Raw genomic sequence first — 27,415 nt, 5'->3', positions numbered from 1 at the left:
GAATCACTCCCCCTACAACACTGATTTTCTTACCGAATGCTTTCACAGAGGCACATATGACTGACAGGCTCTCTGCACACACAGAGAAGAGTGGACACCTGCCCTATTGTTAGATAGATGCTCAGGCAGCTCACTGCCTGAAACTACCCACAGGCTCCCATTCACATCAATACCCTCCACCAGGCCCTATCTCCCTGTCCGCTCTGCCCTACAGAATCCTTTGTCCTGCTTGTACGCACCATTTTCCCTAACTCTGTCTTCTCCTCTCAGTAAAGTTTTCTTGCTTTTTTGGTAGTGTGGTTATTGAGATTTGCCAAGAGCGTTCAGGAAAGACAGATGGCAAGAAGGAAGGCAAACTGGGTATAATTCACAGGGGACTTGATTCAGAGAGTCTGCTCCTAGGAAGAGCCTAGTCAGCGAGCAAGATGGGCCGATGGCGGGAGGCCTGGAGAGCAGATGGGCACACAAGTAGGAATGACCGAAAGCAAGCAGTGGATTAGAAACCAGGGGGGCATTCAAAGCAGTGGGCTTTCGACACCACTATGAGACATCTTAGAGGCAACCCTAGGGGCTGGAAACAGAAGGCTGCAGGATGCCAGTGGTACCTGTCACTAGAAATGGCTAGGAACAGAGTAGGCAAAAAAAGGGCAAATGCTCACACTCTTGTCCCTTTATAGTCATAACGATCCCTCTGTACAGCTCTATTTCTTGTCTTTCCTTCACAGCTTGGGTCCAATGTCAAATGCTCTCTTATCCTCACAAGACACCTGAGACCCTGGCCAGACAATTATCAGAGTGATGATCCTATCTCTACACAATTAAACACTACAGCTGTCTTTGCCAAGCATTTTTCACATATACTGTGTCTTTTCATTCCCATAACACTATGTGACATAAACACTATTAAATCAGTAAATCCAGGCTCAAAGAGATTTAAAAATTTTGCACAATGCCACCCAAGTGAAAGAGCCTTCATTCAAACCCAGATCTTGTGGCTCGAGATCCTGTGCTTTCTAGAACATGCTGTTAGTATACTTCTTGTTCTCTAACTCTATGTGCTATAAATGTCACCATCTAGGCTTCACTAATTCAGAGCTGCCGAGGCAATAAACCACCATCAACTGATATCCCACTCACCTGGAATCTGGGAGGTGCACGGCTAATCTGGTGTTCTCACGGCTAATCAATGTTTTTTTAAAATTCAAAAAAATAATTCCTCCAAATATAAGAGGCATAATCTTAAAGTAGTAGCACTGAGTCTATAGTCTAAAATTAAAACCCGCCACGGTCATATAGTTTTGTCGTGAACTTTTATTATTTATTATATTATGCCATAGCTCAAATTACTATTAATTCGTATCTGCACCTCCTTAAAGAGTCCAGCATAAAGCTGGTCTCCAAATATTTCCTGAATGGATGGATGGATACATAAATGAACGAATGCATGTGTCCACCACGCTACACTCCATGTCAGTGGAAGAGGGAAATGCCACTTGCTTCAAGGACAATGGACCAAGCCACAGAGACACAGATCCAAACCCTGCTATTTGCCAACTATGTCATCGTGGGCAAATTAACTCACTCCTTGATTCTGAGCTTCCTCATCGGCAAATGGGGACGACTGAGGGCCACACAGAACTGGTGTGAGGATCAAATGAAGTCACAGACTTGGCACATTGCCTGGGTTGCAGAAGTTGCTGTAGCTTATTTATTTCTCCGTCTCCCTCCCACATTTAGCGTGACCTCTTTCATCCCAACCTTCATAAGGGTGCTTCAGTACACAAAACCCTGCTGTGAAGTTAACGGCCAAACATCAAATTTATTTACAGCAACGACCAATCTCCCCTCCACTAACATCAAACTTATTTATTCATGGTCTAGAGATAAGCTGTTATGCATAAAAGGTGTTCAACAGATTTCGATGACTAAATGTTTTGAGGACGAAATGAGTAAATGTCCCAGAGAAGTGAAGCTCATCTATACTCTTTATATTTGAAAGCTAAAATGTAATGTATACTTAACCACTTTGCTAAAAGAACAGGTCGAAAGAACTTTAACTTTTTCTTGACTCGGGGCTGTCAACATGAATTTAAGTTTTAGCACTGGAATAAGAAGTTACAGGGATTTCCCTGGTGGTCCAGTGGTATAGAATCTGCCTTCCAATGCAGGGGACACGGGTTCGATCCCTGGTCAGGGAACTAAGATCCCACGTGCAGCAGGGCAACTAAGCCCGTGCGCCGCAACTACTGGGCCGGCACACTCTAGAGCCCATGTGTCACAACTGGAGAGAGAAAATCCGCACACCACAACTAGAGAGAAGCCTGCACACCATAACGAAAGATCCAGCGTGCCACAACTAACACCCGACGCAGCCAATAAATAAATAAATAAATAAATAAATGTTATAATTCCTTGTAGGCTTTTTAAGTCAGTAGATTTGCAACACTAAATGTTCCCAGATTTCGACACTGTGGTCACAGCCGTGGTCAGCGGCTTCATCCCCCGGAGGGCATGAGACACTGGGGAGTTAACAAGACAAAGTCCCCGTGATCGTCAATATATGTATACATATAGCTGATTCACTGTGTTATACAGCAGAAACTAACACACCATTGTAAAACAATTATACTCCAATAAAGATGTTAAAAAAAAAGTTTATCAGGACTCATTCTCAGATATTTCTCATCTGTGTCCTCATGACACATATGTTTGGTAAGAGCTCGAAGAAGAGCCTGTATCTTTCCTAGACCAAGGAGGACTGCTCTACCCCTAATGTCTTCCACATTATGAGGTACTCCACAAATACTTATAAAGTAAATTAATAGGGTAAATAGTATGCAACCTTTGTAATTATCATTTTCTATTTGAAGACTTTATTCTAATCCATGACCAGGTCCCTTAGTTGTTTGAGGCTGTACCTTTTCATCTGCAAAATAAGGCAGTTGGGTTAAAGGATCTCTAAGATCCCTTCCAACATTAATCTTCCATGATCCTATACTTCTAGGCACCTATGTATGTTCCAGATGATAGAGCTGCTGGAAATCCAACTACCAGGTAAGTGAGACCTTAGAGGACATAATGAATAAACAATGCATCCTTCACCCTCTAATACAGACATCCTCACAAGAAGATATTATCCTTGTACCATGGCAACAAATATAAAAAGAATGAGCTCTCTTATTTCTCTCACCCCTAACATCATACATAGTAGTAGAAAGATTGACCCTGGCATGTAAACACATTGATCCATTTTTTTCCCCTGTATCAAATGTTCGTAAGTGCAAAACTACTATATCTCCAAAGTCAAATGCATTCAGGCAAATAAAACCTTAAAGGAATTTTTTTCCTCACAATTAAATCTAGTGCTTTCATTGACGTTCTGTTCCCAGCTATTTCTTGGTTCATATATTAACTTATCAGCTACATTTGTTTAAATGATACTACAGTTTCACTGTTTGCACAGAAATATAATTCAACTCCTTTAAACTAGTCTAACTTTCTTAAAACTGAAACTTCTAAATTAACGAAGTTCACACAGGGTTTCCCTGGTGGCACAGTGGTTGAGAGTCCTCCTGCCAATGCAGGGGACGCGGGTTCGTGCCCCGGTCCGGGAGGATCCCACATGCCGCGGAGTGGCTGCGCCCGTGAGCCATGGCCGCTGAGCCTGTGCGTCCGGAGCCTGTGCTCCACAACGGGAGAAGCCACAACAGTGAGTGGCCCACGTACCGCAAAAAAAAAAAAAAAACTTCACACAGACAGGAAGCAGATACTTTCAAATGCCAAGTCAAAGATTTGTCAACACAAATCTCTGCACAGCTGGGAGGGCACTTATGGGCACAGCTTCTCCCCTGGAGACAGAGGACGCCTTGGACAGCTTTCTCTCCCAGGTAGGACGGTACGCCTGTAAGTCCATCCTACACGAATTCAAAGTATACTTTCCTCTAGCATTGCACCAAATCTCAAGGGAATGGGAAAAATGAATAAAACATATCATCTCTGCCTCAGAGGAGATGCAGCTAGGCCAAGTGAATGAAAGAGGCGACACTGGCAAACAACTGCCTGGGATCGGAGGCTAGCTTTGTCATAATTAGCTGGAAACCGTGGGCAAGTTACTTAACCTTTCTGATCCAGCGGCCTCATCTGCATAATGGTGCTAGTAACAGGACCTACCTCATTAGTGCTGTTGGGGGGAGTAACTAAGTTACCGCTCTTCCTGGCGCACGGTAAGCACTCAACGTTAGTACCTGCACCGTGATTATCACCATGATGAACACACAACCCCTGAGTTGAAAATTTTCACTGTTTTTATTTAGCAAAATTGAAACTATAACAGATCCTAGGAAATAAGAGGAAAAAACAAAGTGGAAAACTATTTTTCCAACAAGTTTTATTTTTCTTGTGTCTTCCTGACAAATCCTAACCACATCTATTCCTCAGAGAGATGTAAAGATGGTGGTGGGTAGGGGTTTAGAGAAAGAAGTAAGGAAATATGGGACAGAAAGAAAAAGAGAAAATAAGGAGGGGCAGGCAAAAGGAGCATTCCTGAGTTACCTAAAACCATCAGGGAGACAGGAGCTGAACAAAGACGGAGAGAACCTTTGTTGCAGCCTTGCCCTGGCTTGTTTCCTTCTCTGCCCAGAAAATCCTTCCTCAAGCACTGAACTACCACACTTATCTTTTCCTCACCACTCCGTGCTTTTCTTTCCACTGTTTACACCTCTGTTTTATCAAATATTAGATGCAGAAAGAGCCTTAGAAGTCCCCTAATCCAGTTCCCTTATTTCATACGTGAGAAACACTGAGGGCCGATGAGACCAAGTCATTTACCCGGGGTTGGACAGCTCAGCAATGACACAGGCAACATTAACATTGCACTCCCGGTGCCCCTGGTCTGTGCTGTCTCCCTGAGGACAAGAAAACGAGGACATTTACCCACATGGAGTCTGGCTGGCCCTTATCCCGTCTGGCAGATATATAAGTTTTTATCTTGGGAAGAAAATCTTGAGAAATATTCCTAAATGAATTAACCAGAAGCTTACTGTTTTTAATTCAATAAACATGTTTTATTGTTAACTTCATTGCCTGCTAAGCCTGAAATTAGGTTTTTCTATGCGTGGGCAGGTCCTCCCTCACCAATAACAGAACAATCAGATTTCAATTAAACAGATATTCTCACTTGGGACGGACACACACACACACACACACACACACACACACGCCAAAGAGGCACTTAATCAAAACACAGTTTGAGCCCATTCTTGTTGTTACTCTTCCTGCCTGTGTTTAAGAGAAGTAGATGTCAAATGTTACAAGATAAGGCTCTCTGAATACAGAGACTTCAAATCATTTATCTTCCAAAGTAGGAACAATTTCTTTGCTATTACTTCCTATGCTATTTCTAATCCAATAACAAAAGGCAGCCCAACCGCTGTACTCAACAAGCTTTTTTATCTGGCTTCTCCGAGTGACCTCGGTATGCTTTGCCCAAACCATGTCAATAGTCTCCTAAAGCCTTGACTTCCCTTCTTCCTGGCTTTCAATTCCACAGTGGAAGACTCACACTCCGAAACCAGAGTCTTGTAGTACCATTTAATAGTATATATTTAAAAATAAACACTCTAAGTATGTTTTTCCGTCGTGATTATAGCTCAGATCCTTAAGTGTAAGAATCTGGCTAAAACGTTTTGAAGCAAGAAGCCCCTGGTTTGCTTATAGTCTCCCCCTTTCCCTTTTCCTGCTATGAGGGTGGCTTCTTATTTGCTTCACTATGTGGGGTTTCAAAGCTGTGACCTCACTGTGATTAAGGGAGAGACTCTGGCCATCTTCTCACATTGTTCAGACTATAGGAACATCTGAATCCGGGCCACTAATAATAACTCAGCTCTGTTGCCTAAAGAAGTGTTTACTTTTAGTAGACTAGACCCACATAAAGCCTATTTATTAGAACTGTGCTTGGTAAGTGTTATCTACATGGATTATACTCTACTACCACTAATATGTGCTTTGTTTTTCTTATTCTCTTTATTTTTCTTTCACAGGCGATATAGGCTGGCCACCGACGGTGGTGGTCGTCGTGGCTGCCATTCTCATTCATATGAATCCAATAATAGGAAAACCAGCAGTGGCAGTTCAGTCTCTCCAGATGCCTCTCAAAAAAAGAAGCACCACAAACGTAACAGGAGCTGAGATCCTGGGGGAACCAATTAGATTTAAGCCGTTTTCAAAATTCTGTAAAAAAAAAAAAAAAAAAGAAATCGGGAAAAAAAAAAAAACCACACCTGGCACTTGACATTTTACATGTTCTGCTTCTAGGGCCTGTGAAATAATCCTCATATAATGACCAGTTGTCACGTTTATAAAATAAACCTCGGGTTTTTAAGGTAATAGAATAGAATCACTAGGCTAGGAAAACAAACCACTTCAGAGGAAGAATGCGGCACATGAAATCTAAACCTCATCCTCCGCCTTTAGAATATCAGCCAAAACGTGAGAAATTAGGCCAAGGTCAACGGCAGATAATCGCAGAGAAGTTCTCCTCCAATAGCTGGCTGGGGAATACGATAAGCTTCCTGCAACTGGCTAGCAAAGCCAGGGTGGGGACAGTCCTACAAGGCAAGAGGGATTTTTAGATCCTGCCTCCACCCCTCCAATACAAGCTCCCCAGTGGCCCTTTGGTAAGTGATGACAGGAGAAGCTGGGATGGGAAAGGGAAGCAGCTTCAGAGAGGACAGCAAGTATCTCCTCAGGTGCAGAAGCAGGTCTGGGTTTCAGCTGATGGTAGGAACAAAGCACCTGGTGTGCCATGCCTCCCAGAGTTCACCTCACTAATCTGACGCTTAGCTGTGAGTCAGGTGTAACCTTTCTTAATTAGATGCACAGCTGACACGGCAAAGACAAAAGAACCAGGCAAAAAGTAAGGCTTATACAAAACCAACTTCAGTTGGGTTTCTGAGATGGGTTTCTCTTCACTCTGGGATGAAGTGGCCACAGATCTACCTCCAGAGGTGATTTTGTAAAAGCAACCACTCTACCCCTCAGGCCCTCACTCACTCCTTCACCCTGTCTTAAATATTGCATCAAAGTAACGGGGTCCAAGAAGTGAAGAAAGAGGTAAAAGGAAACATGCCCTCTTGAAAAATATTCCAGGGCTCCTGGGCAAGGACATGCTTTTGTTATACTATGTGGTTGAATGTGAACGTCCGAAGACGAAGATGCAGGCGTCTATGCAAGAAGCAACTCACGTGTCAGCACCTGATCTTTCCCAAGTTCCACCTTAAATATAACTATTCCATGAGGTTGTTCTGATGTCCTAACCGGAAATAACATCTCCCTCACTTGAGTTCCCACGTCCTTTTCTATTTTGTATTTTAGCCATGTACGTAACTGTCTTATTGCCCCTTTAAGCTCTTTGAACAATGATATTTTACTGAGTGCAAAGAATGAAATATAATGAATGTCAGATTCTTGACTACGTGGTAGACACAAGTGTGTCAGTTACTGAGGGACCCAAGTGGTCAGGGAGGACTTTACTCAGCTAAACTTGATAGGACATCAGAGCCACACTGTCAAAGGAAGGAAGAAGAGCGTATCTAAAATTAAGGAAGACGCAGAGAATGGATGTGTGGCCACAGGGGAGGAAGGGGAGGGTGGGATGAACTGGGAGATCAGGTTTGACGTATATACACTACCATGTGTAAAACAGATGGCTAGTGGGAACCTGCGGTATAGCACGGGGAGCTCAGCTCGGTGCTCTGTGATGACCTAAATGGGTAGGATGGGGGATGGGGTGGGAGGGAGGTCCAAGAGGGAGGGGGTGTTTGTATACACAGAGCTGATTCACTTCGCTGTACAGCAGAAACTAACACAACATTGTAAAGCAATTACTACGCCAATTGAAGTAAAATTAAGGAAGAAAATAAGCAAAAGTCTGAGGTCCCAGGATGTCTCCAAACACATTTATTTAAAGTCTAGTAGGTTCTAATGACCCTCTGAGAGGCCACACCAGTAATGGTGATCACTAGAGGATAATAATATCTTTGTTTTGGAGGTCCTGGAACGCCTCTGAGGACCATCGGCCTACAGAGAATCTTCAGAAACAAATGAATCCCCATGTTTGCATTCACCAGGCTGAATGAAGTGACCTCTATGGTAACAGGAGAGGGTTAAGAGCTTAAATAAGCCAACGCTCCACTATGCGCAGTAGCTTCTGCCAATCATGATCAGTGACAAGTTACGTCTTTTCATGAACTTTTTGCAACAATATTTTCCCTAGATAATTACAATATGGGAGTACGTACGTTGTGTCAGCCAAACCAAAAAGTTCCATGGTCATAGCTAACTAGTATCAATATAAATATTTGAGCTTTGTAATGGCTTTCAGAGAAACCGTGTTTAGAGTGTTTCTTTAGAGCTAATACTTTTTAGAATTAATTGTGCCTTCAGCGTTTGCTTTCTTTCTGGCCTCATTGTGCAAATCATGCTGCTCTTCCTCACTTTCCCAAGATCCCCAAGGTCATCCTCTACGGTGTTGGCTTTAAATACGACTTGGTGCCAAAGATCCCCACTCAGCTTTCAAGTTCGCCTGGATGACACTTGCCCACACTGGGTCTCTCCCTGTTCGCATACACCCAGATCTAGTCGATCAGCATTTTCTGCAAAAAGTTTCACTTCCCAGGAATTGCGATCTGCCTTTTGCATAGTTTCCTCCCATTCCCCTGGGTAGGTGGCTGCCCAGAAGGCAGCAGGGAGGAGCAGCTTTTTGATCTAATGAAGCTTCTCTGCAGGACTCGCAGTTAATGGCGAAGAGCTGAGCTGGCAGTTCTCTGGGGACAGCAGGTGAGCACAAGTGTACGGGCTCAGCTGAGAGTCACTGGGGCACCTTGCTGGCAGCCTAAAGCAGGTACTCCAGCCTCTGAGCGGTGACGTGTTAATGGCTTACATAATGAAGAAATGAGCCAGTGTACTTGGCAAGTCAGACTTGAACTATGTAAGGCCTCGATTCAGAAGGAAATTCTGAAAGACAAGTATTAAGTGGTGACATATTTTTTTTTTTCTTTAAGGTGCTGGTGGTGGGGAAAAAAGGCTAATAAATGATAGACATCTGTGTTCTTCTGCTGTTTCCATCCCTCTGGATGTTTAGACGACTGTGAGCTCCATGTTGAGCCCAGCTAGTGTTGCCCCTGAGCATCCTGGGAAATGAGAGCACCTTGGCCTGCTGAGCCCAGTCCTATCGCTTAGCAGATTCTCCCTCCTCAGGAACTGAAGACGCTTGCCACAGCCTTTTAGAAGACCCAGGGCAAAAATCAGCACACTTTTTTTTTTTTTTTTTTTTGTAATTTACGTTTTATTTAAGTATAGTTGAATTACAATGTTGTATTAATAACTGCTGTACAGCAAAGTGACTCAGTTATACATACACACATTCTTTTTCATATTCTTTTCCATTACGGTTTATCACAGGATATTGAATATAGTTCCCTGGGCCATCCAGTAGGACCTTGAACGAAATAATGCCATTTGCAGCAACACGGATGCAACTAGAGGTTATCATACTAAGTGAAGTCAGTCAGAAAGAGAAAGACAAATACCATATGATATCACTTATATGTGGAATCTAAAATATGACGCAAAGGAACCTATCTGTGAAACAGAAACAGAATCAGGGACATAGAGAATAGACTAGTGGCTGTCAACGGGAAGCGGGGTGGGAGAGGGTTGGATTGGGAGTTTGGGATTAGCAGTTGCAAACCGGTATATATGGAATGGATAAACCACCACACGGTTTTAAACAATGAGAAATCTCCTAAAATAAATGAAGTCTTGGCCAACATAAACCAACCAAGGAATCAAAGTGATGGATGAGACCTCAGTATAGATAACCCTTCAGCAGGCTCTTGATATGTCATGGTTAAAATGGCAAAGGAAAGTGTCTTGACATTCTAAACAAAGACCAAATGATAGGCAAGGCTTAGAGTTTGGGACCTCATAACAAAAGGGAACCCGAAGGAGCTGTTAGGATGCGCCAGGGTCGTATTTATGCGACCTCACTGAGTCCTCATAACAATCTTGAGGTAGATGGTAGCGTTAATAACCTCACTTTTAAGATGAAGAAACTGAGGCTTAGTGAGCTTAATTAAGTAAATCATCCAAGTCTCCCCAGTTTGATGGGATGTGAATACATGCTATCAGTTACTTATACCATCAGTGGCCAAGGAGATTTTTAAAATCAGAATTAGCCTATTTCCAAGAGATTTTGGAGGATGAAGGAAAGGGGTGAGGAAGAAAAATAAGAATTCCTGAAAAAAAAAAACTGTGAAAAAGAAAGAAACTGAGGAAAACACAGAATTTCTCCCTCACATTATCAGTTCATTTCTCTTATCTGGCTTAACGAGGCAAAAGGAGATTCTAAAGTCGGACCGTGTGAATGTTTGCCCACTAAGACTGGGGCTTGTTCTGAGCCAAGTGAGTTGTCTGTTAAACACAGTTTCCCGTGTAGACTCAAACCTCACTCGCACAGTGTCGCTCTTAATCAAGTGTGATCTGTCCCTGTGTGGCTATTTCAAGTGGTCAACGCCCAGGAACTGAGTTTTCCTACTGCGTCTCCTCCTTGGGGAGGCCGGGGAGGGGTGGTGACACCATGCGAACGATGTCTGTCTTCTCTCCTGTGACTCGACCGAATATGTCAAAGGAATGTTTCTCCTGCCGGTCCTGCAGCAACACACGCATTATTCGATCTGCCAAGCAAATTCACGTGGAAAACAGCCGGCTAGCTCTGTCCGAGCGCCACAGAAAAGTGGGCAAGGCAGCAATGAGAAGCTCCTCAAGCAAAACCAAACCACAAGAGAGGTGAACTTTAGCCGCTTCCTTCATTCCTCCCGTAAAAATGTGTACGCACATCTCCACCTTCCTCTTGCCGGAAACGGGGAGAAGAGAATTTCCTTCCTCCTCTGTGCTCTCGTAACTACTTCGGACCGACTGCTGAACCATATTGTGCTTGGTTGGAGGCTATTCAGCCATGCTGGGAACCCTGGACCACCCTCCGTTCTCCCACCTGCATCATCAATCATCCTGCTTGAGTCATCACCAGACAGCCTGCCATCAGCCCCCCTTCTCTCCCTCCACCACCCCTTCCTTAGTTCAGGTCGCCGTCACTACAGAAATGTCTAGTGATCTCCCTGCCTACAGGCTAATTTCTCTACAGTGGATCCTACCCATGTAAAGCAAACAAAATTTATCTAACACACAAATCAGGCAGTATCTGGCCTCTGCTTGAAACACTTTAATGATATACACCATCTGAAAATAAATCTGACTTTCTTACATGGCAGCGAGAACCCCAAACATTAGGCACCAGACCATGGCTACAACCTCATTTACCATGACATATGCCTCATACCGGGGCAGTGCTTACCATATTGTCCTGCCATATATTTTAGGTGTCTGCCTTCCCACTTAGGTAATAGCTCCTTTTATCCCCTGAATATTTGAGTCCCATGCATCTGGCATCGTGCTTAACAAATATTGTTAAACAAACCAGTGGAAGAATGAATGTAACGATGAGTGAATGACAACTTGCTCCAGGGCCCCGGCTAACTAGGGCAACAAGAAATGTTCTTTCCTCTATTGTTTATGACTGAAGATGGCTGACACTGTCACACTTAGGGGGGGGTGGGGAGGGATAGATCACACCCATTTGTAGTGTTAGATGTCTAGGATGTTTGGGCACTTAATGAATGAGTGCCTCATGTGTGGTTATATGTGCATGTGTTTTGCATTCTAGCTTATAATTTGCTCCCTTCATCACTTATTTTCTTTGGACTTAATTAACAGTTAGAATCCTTACTCTAAAAAAGGCATTCTCCTTCTCCCTATAAGTTCCTGGAGGGAGGAAAGGGCAGGAAATATGACTTGGTGTCACCACACTGCACTGCCCACAGCCTGCCAGCCATGTTCCAGGTATGATGGATGCTGGAATTGCAGCAAGACTCAATACAGACGTGGCCCCTCCTCTTGCAGAATTTACAGCCAGTGATAGAAAGAGAGAGAGATAATAAGGTGAGTAAAGTGTAGTAACTATGACAGAGGAAACGCAAGGTATTATGAGAGCACAGAGGAAGGAGATCAAACCTAATCTGGAAATCAGGAAGGGCCTCCTAGACAAAGTCCTTTTAAGTTTTGACCTGAGAAATAAGTAAGACTTATCCAGGTGAAAGAGGAATGTGGGAAAGGGGAAGGGAAGACCCAGAGACAAGGGAGAACACGATGTACGTGAAGCACTTAAAGAAGTAAAGAATGGCTGCGGTTTAAGTCAGGAGACAAGCTCGGGCCTCAGCTATTTTATTCTCAGGGCCACAGAGGTCACTGAAGGATTTTAACCAAGGTGGTGACGTTTGCATCTGAGCTTCAGGAGAGAGACTGGGGTTGTAGAGAAAGACACATAGATTTGGGAGTTGTATCATTAGAGTAGGCTAAGTGTAGCAATAAATAGATCTTCAACATTTTCCTTTTAGCACAATTACTTTGGATGCCATATGGAGGACGGATTATAAAACGGTGAGACTAGATACACAGAAACCACTTAGGATGCCGTTTCAGTCGTCTGGGTGAGGATGGCAATGATGGAGATGGAAAGAAGTGGATGGGTTCAAGAGAATATTAAGAAGGCGGAATTAACAGACTGTGACAATCCTAGGTCAGGGGATGGCACAAGGTTCCTTAAAGGGCCAGAGAGGAAAAACTTAGGCTTTGCCAACCATACAGTTTCTGTCACAGCTACTCAACCCTGCTGCTTGGGTGAGAAAGTAGACATAGACAATATCCAAGGGCATAGGTGTGCCTGTGTTACAGTAAAAATTTTCTTTACAATAAGCAGGCCAATAGGCCAGATTTGGTCCAGGGCTGACGTCTGCAGACCACTGGACTAAGTGAGGGATGCAGTGGTAAGAGCATCAAAAATGATCCCAAGTATGGGGCATGGGCCCCTGGGTGGCCGGCTTACTATTCACAGAGAAAAGGACGCTGGAGAAGGAGCAGGGTCAGAGAGAGGGAGGTGTGGGCAATGTTTAGACAAGTTGGGTTCAAGATGCCTGAGAGACATCGCCCAAGCTCTGGGTAGAGATACAGAGATTTGGGAGCTGTCTTGGGCAGGGTAGACTAAATGTTATAAACAGACCACCAAAATTCTGTGGCTTTAGTCATAAGAAGTTTCTCAGACGGTGATGCCAGAAACTCTAATGGGGATGGGGGGAAAATCATTCCGGGAGCCTGTCCCATAGCAGCACCCATGTTACTGAGTTGCAAGGAGGACAGTTCAGAGAGGAGCTCCTGCAGTAGGCTTTTGTGGGTCAGGTCTGAAAAAGGCAGCATGTCTGCCCACAACCCACTGGAGAGATGTCACCCACATGGCCCCCTAACTGCAAGGAAGGCTGGGGAACACAGTGGAGCTGTGTGTCTAGGATCAACAAGGGTAGAGTGGATTTGCAGGGAAAGCCACCAGGATCGACCACCAGAGTCAAAAATACCTACACAGGCCAGAAGGCTTAAAAGAGATTCAGGCAACTGAGAGGAGTGAGACCAAGTCCAGGGCCCCAAAGAACACCGAAGTGAAGAGATCCGGCAAAGAGGAATGACAGGAAGAAAAGAAAACTGGGAGAGTGTGTGAGATATTTAACGAACATATGAAGAACGAGCACAGATTTAGTCCTTAAGCATCAAGCCCGCCTCTAACAAGCTGACATGTATTTGGTACCTCTGATATTTAGACGAAAAAGGAGCCAAACTGCATTTAGGAGAAAATGGTAAAATCAGCGCCGCCAAAAAAGTCTATCAGTAGGTTTTCATTACCATTCCGATGGACTGCTTTAGGGCTACATCATACAAAATTTTTTTCCATTCACTTTTTTTTTTTTTTTTTGCGGTACGCGGGCCTCTCTCACTGTTGTGGCCTCTCCCGTTGCGGAGCACAGGCTCCGGACGCGCAGGCCCAGCGGCCATGGCTCACGGGCCCAGCTGCTCTGCGGAATGTGGAATCTTCCCATACTGGGGGACGAACCCGTGTCCCCTGCATCGGCAGGCAGACTCTCAACCACCGCGCCACCAGGGAAGCCCTCCATTGACTTTTGTGTCCATAAATCAACCTATACGGGTAAAATGTGTTTTTCTGCATTAAAAATTTTACGTGGTCTTATATGCGTGAACATATTAATATAAATATGAATATATGCCTGTCTGTGTATACACACCCACTCAGCACTCCCAGGGTTCATTACCACAATGCATTTCTTTCTCACTGGCATTTTTTAGCAATTTTCCATACTCTCTGCTTTGTTCAAGGCCCCTCCACCACCTACCCAACACGTTTGCACGTTTGGTCCTGGCTCCCAATGAGAAGACCAAGGAGAATAAGTTGGACGCTGCTCTGATGACGTTTGAAGCACTGTTTCATTATTACAGAACAGAACAGAGCCTGTAGCTTAGACAAAAAAATCCAGGCCAGAACACCAATGCCCTGTCCACAGCCCTTCTGAGCTCAGAAGACCTCAGCTGGGAAAAGAAGCATCTGAGACCTTACAGAGCTCTGTCTACCAACCCTCCCTCTTCACTTTCTTTAGAATGTGAAGTCTTTGGGGGTATGGAAGCGGCTTCTGAGGGTTTTGTATCGGAACACTCTTTTCGGCAGAAAAACAGCCAGCCTTGCTTATAAATAAGTTAAAAAAACAAAAAGACAAGCAGATTTTAAAAAGATGATCTTCCCAGGTGGTACATAGATGCTAAAGAAAGCAAAATTAGTAACCTCATCTACTTGCCCAGCATAAATTATTAGTGTACACAACCCGACAAAGTGACTATTCATAAGCCTGACCTCAAACACCGTGGGGTTCAGTAAATACAAATTGCGGATGGTGACAATGTTCCCTTACTTCCTTACTTAATGACACGCAGGTGGCACTTCAGTGGCACAAATCACATGCATTTTATTCTTCCTTCACTGCTCTTCACGCTGTAACTTATATCAGAGGTGAATCTAACTATTGGAAATAGCCTCCCAATTAGCAAAAGTAATTCTTCCTTTCATTTGACAGAGACCAGCCCATGCGTACAAGCAAAGAAAAATTCTGTAAGCAGTACTTCTGCTCTGGCTTCTGTGATGAGCTATTCTGTGAGCTCCAGCAAGTCTTTCTTATTGTTGCTTTTATAGGGTCCTCACTATTCAGAGTCGGCTAGCTTCAAATATCATCTGCAAAGCACATCTGGAAATTGAGCTGCTGATGCAGATAACGTATGAATCTGAGAAACTGCAACTTGTTTCCCACTGGCTAGGTTACATATGTCGTTTCTCTAAAAAACAATTCTAGACTCTTTCAGCTGCTTCAGGGGCAGCTGTGGGAGAAGGGCAGGAGTTCTCACCAACATGAGGTACACAAATGTCACAGGCATTTGCTCAAAAGGGGTATGGGAATGCGAAATACACAATTTGAACACTCCATCTGATGCCTCGAACGGCAGCTGGGGTGGAAAGCCCAACAATTTCCTTTGGTCAGATTCTCCTCTCACCTCTGTCGGTCTCCTAAAGCTGCCAGGTTAAGTCTGCCATCTTCCTCTTCACAGGATGGTCCTGTCTCCTCCCAGTCTAGAAAATGGAGGCTATTCAGCCATGCTGGGAACCCTGGACCACCCTCCGTTCTCCCACCTGCATCATCAATCATCCTGCTTGAGTCATCACCAGACAGCCTGCCATCAGCCCCCCTTCTCTCCCTCCACCACCCCTTCCTTAGTTCAGGTCGCCGTCACTACAGAAATGTCTAGTGATCTCCCTGCCTACAGGCTAATTTCTCTACAGTGGATCCTACCCATGTAAAGCAAACAAAATTTATCTAACACACAAATCAGGCAGTATCTGGCCTCTGCTTGAAACACTTTAATGATATACACCATCTGAAAATAAATCTGAATTTCTTACATGGCAGCGAGAACCCCAAACATTAGGCACCAGACCATGGCTACAACCTCATTTACCATGACATATGCCTCCTAGTTCTCTCTCTCTCGCTCTCTCTCTCTCACACACACACACACACACACACACCCTCCCTCTTGCTCCCCACCCCTGGGACCAGTCGCACTGAAGTCTCTGCCTAGAATGCATTCCTCGTTTCCCATCCTGACCCTCACTGGGCTCCTCCTAGTACATGTTTATGGTTCATCCAGGGACCACCTTTTGGCAGCCTTAGGACGCCCTCTCAGTGCTCTCCAAATATTCTCTATCCAATTCTGCAAGTGAAAGCTGATACTGCTATTCAGTGATACACTTCTGTATCTCTGAGTTAGCAGCATGGTGATCTACTGAACAGAGTAGAGGAAACAGAATTAGATCCAAACCCACGGGAACTTTGTGTATGACGAAAGTGGAAAAGCTACGGACTCTCAAATGAAGGTGCTCGTGTAATGGGTTAAACATGCAGAAATGATCATTTTGGACACTCAGCAAGTGTCTTCCCCCCAGATTAATTCCACACAGATTAAATATTTAGATGCCTAAAAAAAAAAATCACAGAAAAATTAGAAGAAAGTTTACAAGACGATTTCTAGAGCCCAAGGGAAAGGTTTTTCCAAGCATGATTTTAAAAACCAGAAACTACAGAGACTGATACATTTAGCTAGCTAAATAAATAAGTAGCTTTTTAATTGGAGAAAAGTACTATAAAGCCAAGTGAAAAGATAGTCAACAAATTGAGAAAAATGCCTAGTTGGTACATTGCCTGGCACCTAATTTATTTTGAGTAAATTGACTTATATAGCAGAGGGTTAATCTCCCTAGTATATAAAGAACTCTTGTGAACCAATACAAAAAGACAAACCTCCTATTAGAAAAAGCAAAACAAATGACAAAAAAAGTACACAAATTGCTTCTAAATTTATGTAAAGTTTTCAAACTCCTAAATCAAAGCAATTCAAATTTTCAATGATATTTTGCATACCAGGATGACAAAGATTAAAAAAATACTCCGGGCTATTGAAGGTGTAGGAAAAGGGCACAGTTAAATACTGCTGATAACAGAGTTCTGGAAAGTAGTTTAACAGCGAGACTCAATATTTCTGATGCAGAATTTTCCCCAGAATTTATCCTAGAGAACAATCTACACATCCATCAACAGGGAGCTGCTTAATAAAACAGACTAACTCTTTATACTGTACTATCATATACCCACCGCAATTCAAGATATAAGCGTACTTACTTACACAGAATGCTATCCTGCAAATTTTAATTGAGTTAAAAAAATGTATAACATCCGCCTATTTAAAATGTTTGTTCATGTGCACAGGAAAAAAACAAACACTTGGAAAGATATTTACCAAAATGTAAACAATCATTATCTCTGAGAGGTGGGAACATGAATTCCTTCCTCATACCTTCTTTCTGATCTGACTTTTTTTTCACACAGTATGTATGCTTTTATAATTAAAAAATAATTACTGGGACTTCCCTGGTGGTCCAGAGGTTAAGACTTTGCCTTCTGACGCAGGGGGTGTGGGTTCTATCCCTGTCAGGGAGCTAAGATCCCACATGCCTTGGGGCCAAAAAACCAAAACATGAAACAGAAGCAATATTGTAACAAATTCGATAAACACTTTAAAAATGGTCCACATCAAAAAAATCTTAAGAAGAAAAAATTACCAACAATATAACTACTTCCATGGTTTGAAAAGGATGAATAGGCAAGCGGATTCAAAAGGGGCCTGGTCCAGGGTCTTCTCCCTGAGAATGGCGGCTTCACTAGCGTCCTGGGTTTTACCACACACATCTTGAGATGGTTTCGGCACCTCCTGGAAGAAGGTACAGCTGCAGCACTGGTTTTTCATTTTCAAAAGACGCTGGGCGCCTTTGCACTTCCACTCCACCAATTCGGGGAAGAAGTGGCCCCATGCCTTCCAGAGCCACATCGTCAACGGTGAAAATAGAAGCCCAGAAAGAGACTTTGAGTTTAAACACACTCTTGGATTTGTGGTTCTGCATGCTCTCCTAACTGCATGGAAGTATTTACACGGTATATATTCTTTTTTTTTTTTTTTTTTTCTGGTGGTACGCAGGCCTCTCACTGTTGTGGCCTCTCCCGTTGCGGAGCACAGGCTTTGGACGCACAGGCCCAGCGGCCATAGCTCATGGGCCCAGCCGCTCCGTGGCATGTGGGATCTTCCCGGACCAGGGCACGAACCCGTGTGCCCTGCATCAGCAGGCAGACTCTCAACCACTGCTCCACCAGGGAGGCCCCGGTATATATTCTTAGACAAATTTCTTAATGTCGCAGAGCTCTTACTTTTTTATTTATAAAATGACGGTAAAAGCCTACACAACACACTGAACCAAACTTACCCACTGGGGGCAGACACCAAAAAAAACGGGAACCACAAACCTACAGCATGCAAAAAGGAGACCCCAAACACAGTAAGTTAAGCAAAATGAGAACACAGAGAAATACACAGCAGATGAAGGAGCAAGGTAAAACCCACCAGAGCAAACAAATAAAGAGGAAATGGGCAGTCCACCTGAAAAAGAATTCAGGGTAATGATAGGAAAGATGATCCAAAATCTTGGAAATAGAATGGAGAAAATACAAGAAACATTTAACAAGGACCTAGAAGAGCGAAAGAGCAAACAAACAATGATGAACAACACAATAAATGAAACTGAAAATTCTCTAGAAGGAATCAATAGCAGAATAACTGAGGCAGAAGAACGGATAAATGACATGGAAGATAAAATAGTGGAAATAACTACTGCAGAGCAGAATAAAGAAAAAAGAATGAAAAAACTGAGGACTGTCTCAGAGACCGCTAGAACAACATTAAACACAGACAACATTCGAATTACAGTGGTCCCAGAAGAAGAGAAAAAAGAAAGAGGCTGAGAAAATATTTGAGGAGATTATAGTTGAAAACTTCCCTAATATGGGAAAAGAAATAGTCAATTCCAGGAAGCACATAGAGTCCATTAAAGGATAAATCCAAGGAGAAACATGCCAAGACACATATTAATCAAACTATCAAAAATTAAATACAAAGAAAAAATATTAAAAACAGCGAAGGAAAAACAACATACAAGGAAATCCCCACAAGGTTAACAGCTGATCATTCAGCAGAAACTCCGCAAGGCAGAAGGGACTGGCAGGACATATTTAAAGTGATGAAAGGGAAAAATCTACAACCAAGATGACTCTATCCAGCAAGGATCTCATTCAGATTCGACAGAGAAATTAAAACCTTAACAAACAAGCAAAAGCTAAGAGAATTCAGCACCACCAAACCAGCTTTACAACAAATGCTAAAGGAACTTCTCTAGGCAGGAAAGCCAAGAGAAGGAAAAGACCTACAATAACAAACCCAAAACAATTAAGAAAATGGTAATAGGAACATACATAATGATAATTACCTTAAACATAAATGGTTAAATGCTCCAACCAAAAGACACAGACTGGCTGAATGGGTACAAAAACAAGACTCGTATATATACTGTCTACAAGAGACCCACTTCAGACCTAGGGACACATACAGACTGAAAGTGAGGGGATGGAAAAAGATACTCCATGCTAATGGAAATCAAAAGAAAGCTGGAGTAGCAATTCTCATATCAGATAAAATAGACTTTAAAATAAAGACGATTACAAGAGACAAAGAAGGACACTACATAATGATCAAGGGAACAATCCAAGAAGAAGATATAACAATTGTAAATGTTTAGGCACCCAACACAGGAGCACCTCAATACATAAGGTAAATGCTAAAAACAGCCATAAAAGGGGAAATTGACAGTAACACAATCATAGTAGGGAACTTTAACACCCCACTTTCACCAATGGACAGATCATCCAAAATGAAAATAAATAAGGAAACACAAGCTTTAAATGATACATTAAACAGGATGGACTTAATTGATACTTATAGGACATTCCTCCAAAAACAACACAATACACTTTTTTCTCAAGTGCTCATGGAACATTGTCCAGGATAGAACATATCTTGGGTCACAAATCAAGCCTTGGTAAATTTAAGAAAACTGAAATCATATCAACTATCTTTTCTGACTACAACGCTAGATATCAATTACAGGAAAAAAAAAAACTGTAAAAAATACGAACACATGGAGGCTAAATAATACGCTACTAAATAACCAAAAGATCACTGAAGAAATCAAAGAGGAAATCAAAAAATACCTAGAAACAAATGACAATGAAAACATGACAGCCCAAAACCTAGGGGATGCAGCAAAAGCAGTTCTAACAGGGAAGTTTACAGCAATACAATCCTACCTCAAGAAACAAGAAAAATCTCAAATAAACAGCCTAACCTTACATCTAAAGCAATTAGAGTAAGAAGAATGAAAAATTCCAAAGTTAGCAGAAGGAAAGAAATCATAAAGATCAGATCAGAAATAAATGAAAAAGAAATGACAGCAACGATCAATAAAACTAAAAGCTGTTTCTTTGAAAAGATAAACAAAATTGAGAAACCATTAGCCACACTCACCAAGAGAAAAAGGGAGACGACTCAACAGAATTAGAAATGAAAAAGGAGAAGTTAACAACTGACACTGCAGAAATACAAAGGATCAGGAAAGATTACTACAAGCAGCTATATGCCAATAAAATGGACAACCTGGAATATATGGACAAATTCTTAGAAAAGCACAACCTTCTGAGACTGAACCAGGAAGAAAAAGAAAATATAAACAGACCAATCACAAGCACTGAAATTGAAACTGTGATTAAAAATCTTCCAACAAACAAAAGCCCAGGACCAGGTGGATTCACACATGAATTCTATCAAACATTTAGAGAAGAGCTAACACCCATCCTTCTCAAACTCTTCCAAAATACAGCAGAGGAAGGAACACTCCCAAACTCATTCTATGAGGCCACCATCACCCTGATCCCAAAACCAGACTAAGATGTCACAGAAAAAGAAAACCACAAGCCAGTATCACTGATGAACACAGATGCAAAAATCCTCAACAGAATAGTAGCAAACAGAAACCAGCAGCACATTAAAAGGATCATACACCATGATCAAGTGGGGTTTATCCCAGGAATGCAAGGATTCTTCAACATATGAAAATCAATCAATGTGATACACCATATTAAAATATTAAAGGAGAAAAGCCATATGATCATCTCAATAGATGCAGAAAAGGCTTTTGACAAAATTCAACACCAATTTTTGATAAACTCTCCAGAAAGTAGGCATAGAGGGAACTTACCTCAACATAATAAAGGCCATATATGACAAACCCACGGCCACCATCGTTCTCAATGGTGAAAATCTGAAATCATTTCCACTAAGATGAGGAACAAGACAAGGTTGCCCACTCTCACCGCTATCATTCAACATAGTTTTGAAAGTTTTAGCCACAGCAATCAGACAAGAAAAAGAAATAAAAGAAATCCAAACCAGAAAAATGCAAGTAAAACTGTTACTATTTGCAGAGGACATGATACTATAACACAGAGAGTCCTCAAGATGCTACCAGAAAAGTACAAGACCTAATCAATGAATTTGGTAAAGTAGCAGGATACAAAATTAATGCACAGAAATCTCTGGCATTCCTATACACTAATGATAAAAAATCTGAAAGAGAAATTAAGGAAACACTCCCATTTACCACTGCAACAAAAAGAATAAAATACCTAGGAATAAACTTACCTAGGGAGACAAAAGACCTGTATGCAGAAAACTATAAGACACTGATGAAAGAAATTAAAGATGATACAAAACAATGGAGAGATATACTATGTTCTTGGATTGGAAGAATCAACATTGTGAAAATGGCTATACTTCCCAAAGCAATCTACAGATTCAATGCAATCCCTATCCAACTACCAATGTCATTTTTCACACAACTAGAATCAAAAATTTCACAATTTGTATGGAAACACAAAAGACCCTGAATAGCCAAAGCAATCTTGAGACAGAAAAACAGAGCTGGAGGAATCAGGCTCCCTGACTTCAGACTGTACTACGAAGCTACAGTAATCAAGACAATATGGTACTGGCACAAAAACAGAAATATAGATCAATGGAACAGGATAGAAAGCCCAGAGATAAACCCACGCACATATGGTCACCTTATCTTTGATTAAGGAGGCAAGAATATACAGTGGAGAAAAGACAGCCTCTTCAATAAGTGGTGCTGGGAAAACTGGACAGCTACATGTAAAAGAATGAAATGAAAACACTCCCTAACACCATACACAAAAATAATCTCAAAATGGATTAAAAACCTAAATGTAAGGCTAGACACTATAAAACTCTTAAAGGAAAACATAGGCAGAATACTGTATGTCATACATCACAGCAAGATCCTTTTTGACCCACCTCCTAGAGAAATGGAAATAAAAACAAAAATAAACAAATGGGACCTAATGAAACTTAAAAGCTTTTGCACAGCAAAGGAATCCATAAACAAGATGAAAAGACAACCTTCAGAATGGGAGAAAATATTTGCAAATTTAGCAACTGACAAAGGATTAATCTCCAAAATTTACAAGCAGCTCATGCAGCTCAATATCAAAATAGCAAACAACCCAGTCCAAAAATGGGCAGAAGACCTAAATAGACATTTCTCCAAAGAAGATATACATATTGCCAACAAACAGATGAAAGGATGCTCAACGTCAGTAATCATTAGAGAAATGCAAATCAAAACTACAATGAGGTATCACCTCACACCAGGCAGAATGACCATCATCAAAAAATCTACAAATAATCAATTCTGGAGAGGGTGTGGAAAAAAGGGAACCCTCTTGCACTGTTGGTGGGAATGTAAATTGATACAGCCACTATGGAGAACAGTATGGAGGTTCCTTAAAAAACCAACAATAGAACTACCATATGACCCAGCAATCCCACTAGTGGGTATATACCCTGCGAAAACCATCATTCAAAAAGAGTCATGTACCACAATGTTCACTGCAGCATTATTTACAATAGCCCGGAGATGGAAGCAACCTAAGTGTCCATAGACAGATGAATGGATAAAGAAGATGTGGCACATATATACAATGGAATATTACTCAGCCATAGAAAGAAGCGAAATTGAATTATTTGCAGGGAGTTGGATGGACCTAGAGTCTGTCATACGGAATGAAGTAAGTCAGAAAGAGAAAAACAAATACCGTATGCTAACAGATATATACGGATCTAAAAAAATAAATAAAATGGCTCTGAAGAACCTAGGAGCAGGACAGAAATAAAGACGCAGGTGTAGAGAATGGACCTGAGGACACAGGGAGGGGGAAGGGTAAGCTGAGAGGAAGTGAGATAGTGGCATGGACATATATACACTACCAAATGTAAAACGGATGGCTAGTGGGAAGCAGCTGCATAGCACAGGGAGATCAGCTCGGTGCTTTGTGACCACCTAGAGGGGTGGCATAGGGAGGGTGGGAGGGAGACGCAAGAGGGAGAGGATATGGGGATATGTGTATACATATAGCTGATTCACTTTGATATAAAGCAGAAATTAACACACCATTTTAAAGCAATTATACTCCAATAAAGATGTTAAAAATAAATAAGTCAAGAAATAAATAAAAAGGATGACTTCAATGGAGAAAGAAGACAAAAACGGTGTTCATGTGAATGGGTGGAGAGAGCCAGGTCATGTGTCTAAATGAGCTGCTCTTTTGAGTAAATTATACCAACCAGGAACAGGGGACACTTACATAAAGTTCATCGTCTTCAGGTCTGCCAAACCCAACTGACGCAATACCACGAGACCACCTGAGCTACTGAACAGTTCACACTATAAATTTACTTTACTGAATTTTTCTCATACACAGGACCAGAAGAACATGTTCTGACCCCAGTGAGCCTAAAACAAGGATGAACTGTTCATTTTCATAACAGAGGAAGTAGAGCTAATTTCCTCCCTCCCTCAGTCTGACAGTTTGCCTAGTTTTAGTCAGAAAAAAAAGGTTGGAAGACTTTTCAGCTCCGAGAATAAATCCATGAGTAGGTTACCAGGACGTGTTGTAAGTCTACACATATGTCCCCCCTCCTGTATTTTAATGCCTACGATTAGCTAACGGTTATCACAAAAACAGATGGGTATCAGAATATGGTTAGGAAAACAACAAACAAAATGTCAGCTAACTAAGATTTAGATTCTACATATTTTATTACTCAATATAATTTTAAGTCCATCGCTTTAAAATGGGGCATTTCGGGGCTTCCCTGGTGGCACAGTGGTTGAGAATCTGCCTGCTAATGCAGGGGACACGGGTTCGAGTCCTGGTCTGGGAAGATCCCACATGCCGCAGAGCAACTGGGCCCATGAGCCACAACTACTGAGCCTGCGCGTCTGGAACCTGTGCTCCGCAACAAGAGAGGCCGCAACAGTGAGAGGCCCGTGCACCGCGATGAAGAGTGGACCCCGCTTACCACAACTAGAGCAAGCCCTGGCACAGAAACGAAGACCCAACACAGCCATAAATAAATAAATAAATAAATAAATTTTAAAATAGGGCGTCTCAACCATGGGGAGTGGGAGAAAGCTAGGACTTAGTGATGGTCTTTCTGAAGACAAAAGAAACAAAAGTTATTTCTAGTGACCTTTGATTGTTTACCTTCAAGCTGGCTAATCAGATGTAAATCGTCAGCCCGTGGATATGCATAATCAACTTTATTCCCTTTGCTAATTGGGATATAGAGCTGTTCATGTCAAGAAACATTTGAAAAATGTGCCAAGCTTGCTCCACGGAGCAACTTCTTTGTAGAAGTCAGAGTTTCCATATGGTAAAATCATGGAAATTAGGCTTAGGGGAAAAAAAAAACAACAACAACACTAAGAAAGATTAATTTGTTACTGAGCTAGTCTGGGCTAGAACAAAATCAGTCTTAACCCCAAAGCTGGGATTTTTTAAAACCACTTTTATGTTCACAAAGAACTCCATCAGCCCTTATGAAAAAGCATTCCATCACTTTACTACTCTGAGTTCCTCTCCTGCTGTGATTATGCTTCCCTAGCTGGCAGTGGCTCTGGCTTAGCGGTCACTTTGCCAGGACACTCACTTACCTACTGAACTTGGTTCACACAGGTCAGTCTTCCCTTTCTTTAACTCTCTTTAAGTCTTTTTAGTTTTCTTTAAAACTGACCACCAAAAGGTAAGTGGGTCTCATTTCAATTGTGTAAAAAGGGGACTATATATTCTCGAGCGACACTTCAAGACTGCTCCCATCTTTATAACCTCAGTGGAAGCATCCATCATTTCAGTTATTGTTGGTGTTCCAGAAGATGTGACTGAAGCAGTGGCCAACTGCAAGGTCCACCCTGCCTTCTCTGATTCTGAGATAAGACCCATTTCCACCCTTATTCAATGACTCCCTTGTTTTATGAAACCCAATTTTTCACCCTCTTCTTTGAGACAGTCCTCATTAATGAACATTCTCTCCCTTGTAACAATGTGAGTAGGACCCTCTCCTTAATTGTTTGGTGCATCTCGTCTCCCACGTGGTGCACTGAAGAAGTGAAAAGCCACTGCTAAGCGTAAGCTGCAACCCTTCTCCTCTCACAGGGACAGCCAAAAACTGCTCTGTTTCTAGTGAGGATGGAAAACCCAAAGAACAGAGGGACAGGAGCGAGGGCACTGATAACACGGTCCAGTCCGCAGCCCCCATCAGTCCAGGCGAGGGAAGGCACACAGTCGGTGGGGCTTTATCCTGAGGCAGGTCTGACTTCAAACTCACTCAGTCATCAGGCCTCACAGAGCAGCATGTTCACAAGACACACATGACAGGAGGTATAAGCTCCTCGCAGAGGGAAACATAATTGGCGGAATTAGCATGTGTTTTAAAGAATGGTCCCTCGCTCCACCCTCACTACACAGGGTCCTACATAGGGTTACTTAACCTCTCTGAGCCTTGATTTCCTCATCTGGAAAAGTGCTTTAACCAGCTTTCTCCCCACAGTCAGAGAGCCCACCATGTTTCAGTGAAACATTCAAGCCCTTTCTCCTTTTACCTTCCAATTCTCTAATCTTTTGTATTTTTTTAAATTAACAATCTTATTGAGACACAAGTCACATACCATAAAAATTCACCCTTTTAAAGTATATAAGTCAGTGGTTTTTGGTATGTTCAGCGTTGTGCAACACCACCACTATGTAATCCCAGAACAAATTCATCATCCCCAAAACAAAACCCCACACCCATTACCAGTCACTCCCCATCCCCCCATCACAGCCCGCGGCAACCACTAATTTACTTTCTGTTTCTATGGATTTGCCTGTATGTCTTCAAGGCTCATCCGTGTTGCAGCATGTGTCAGTATTTCATTCCTTTTTCCAGCTGAATCAAAGTCCACTGTCCGGATATACCGCATTTCACTTATCCACTCATCAGATGATGGACATGTTTGGCTAATGTGAAGAACGCCTGTCTTGAACATTTGCATACAGGTATTCCTGTGGACCTAATGTACTTCTAGTTCTCCCGGGTATACACCTAAGGGAAGAACTGCTGGGTCATATGGCCCCTCTATGTCTAACCTTTTGAGGCGAATGCCAAACTGTCTTCCGAAGTGGTTATACCATCCTCTTTGCTTTTGACCTCTTTGGGTTCCTTCTGTGTCTGTTTCCTGGTTGTTTGGGCTCAGCTGGGAAATAACTGGGGTGATTGCAAAGGTATTTTCTACAGAATGAGCTGGTTTTAGCCACTATAGGTAGAGAAAACACAACAAGGTGGTTGACGTGGTGGGGGCCACATAAAGTGGTGCTGTGTGGAGCACACAGACAGGACATCCACGGCAGGGCAGCAATGGTGCCTGGAGTTCAAGAACCAATTCAGGGAGTTCTGAGTGGGCCTCGATGTGGTTTAAATTTCTAAGCTCTAGATTTATAACAATAAACCACACAGATATAAGCACACTCGTATCTTTACTTCAGGGGCTTACCGTATAACCGGGACAATACAACAGGAACATAAATAATGACAAAATATGGTTTCAGAGAAACTAACATGTTAGAGAATAACTCCTGCTGGGCATATCAGGGAAGATTATTTTGGAGCAGAAAGCATCTTTACTAGCTCTTAAACGATAACTAAATTTATGAGGAGGAACTGCATCTCAGACAGAGGAACAGTATAAGCGAAGGCAGCAAGTGAAGGAATGAGAATGAGGATTAGAAAAATGGGAAAGTAACAAGGAAGAACTGACATTCTAGCAATTGACTGAATGTGCAAAGTGAGGTACAAGGTGGAATAAAAGATGACTCCCAAGTCTTTGGCACGGAGTACAGGACAGATGGTAGTGCCATTAACAGAAATAATGGCAAAGGCTAGAAGAGGACCTGGCATGAGAGGGAAGCAAGAAGTTAGTTCCCTTCCAGACGTATCAATATATAGAGTTTAAAGTCCAGGAGAACAT

This window comes from Phocoena phocoena, chromosome 18, assembly GCF_963924675.1.
Source record: "Phocoena phocoena chromosome 18, mPhoPho1.1, whole genome shotgun sequence".
NCBI classification, from domain to species: Eukaryota; Metazoa; Chordata; class Mammalia; order Artiodactyla; family Phocoenidae; genus Phocoena; species Phocoena phocoena.
This window is presented reverse-complemented; position numbering follows the sequence as displayed.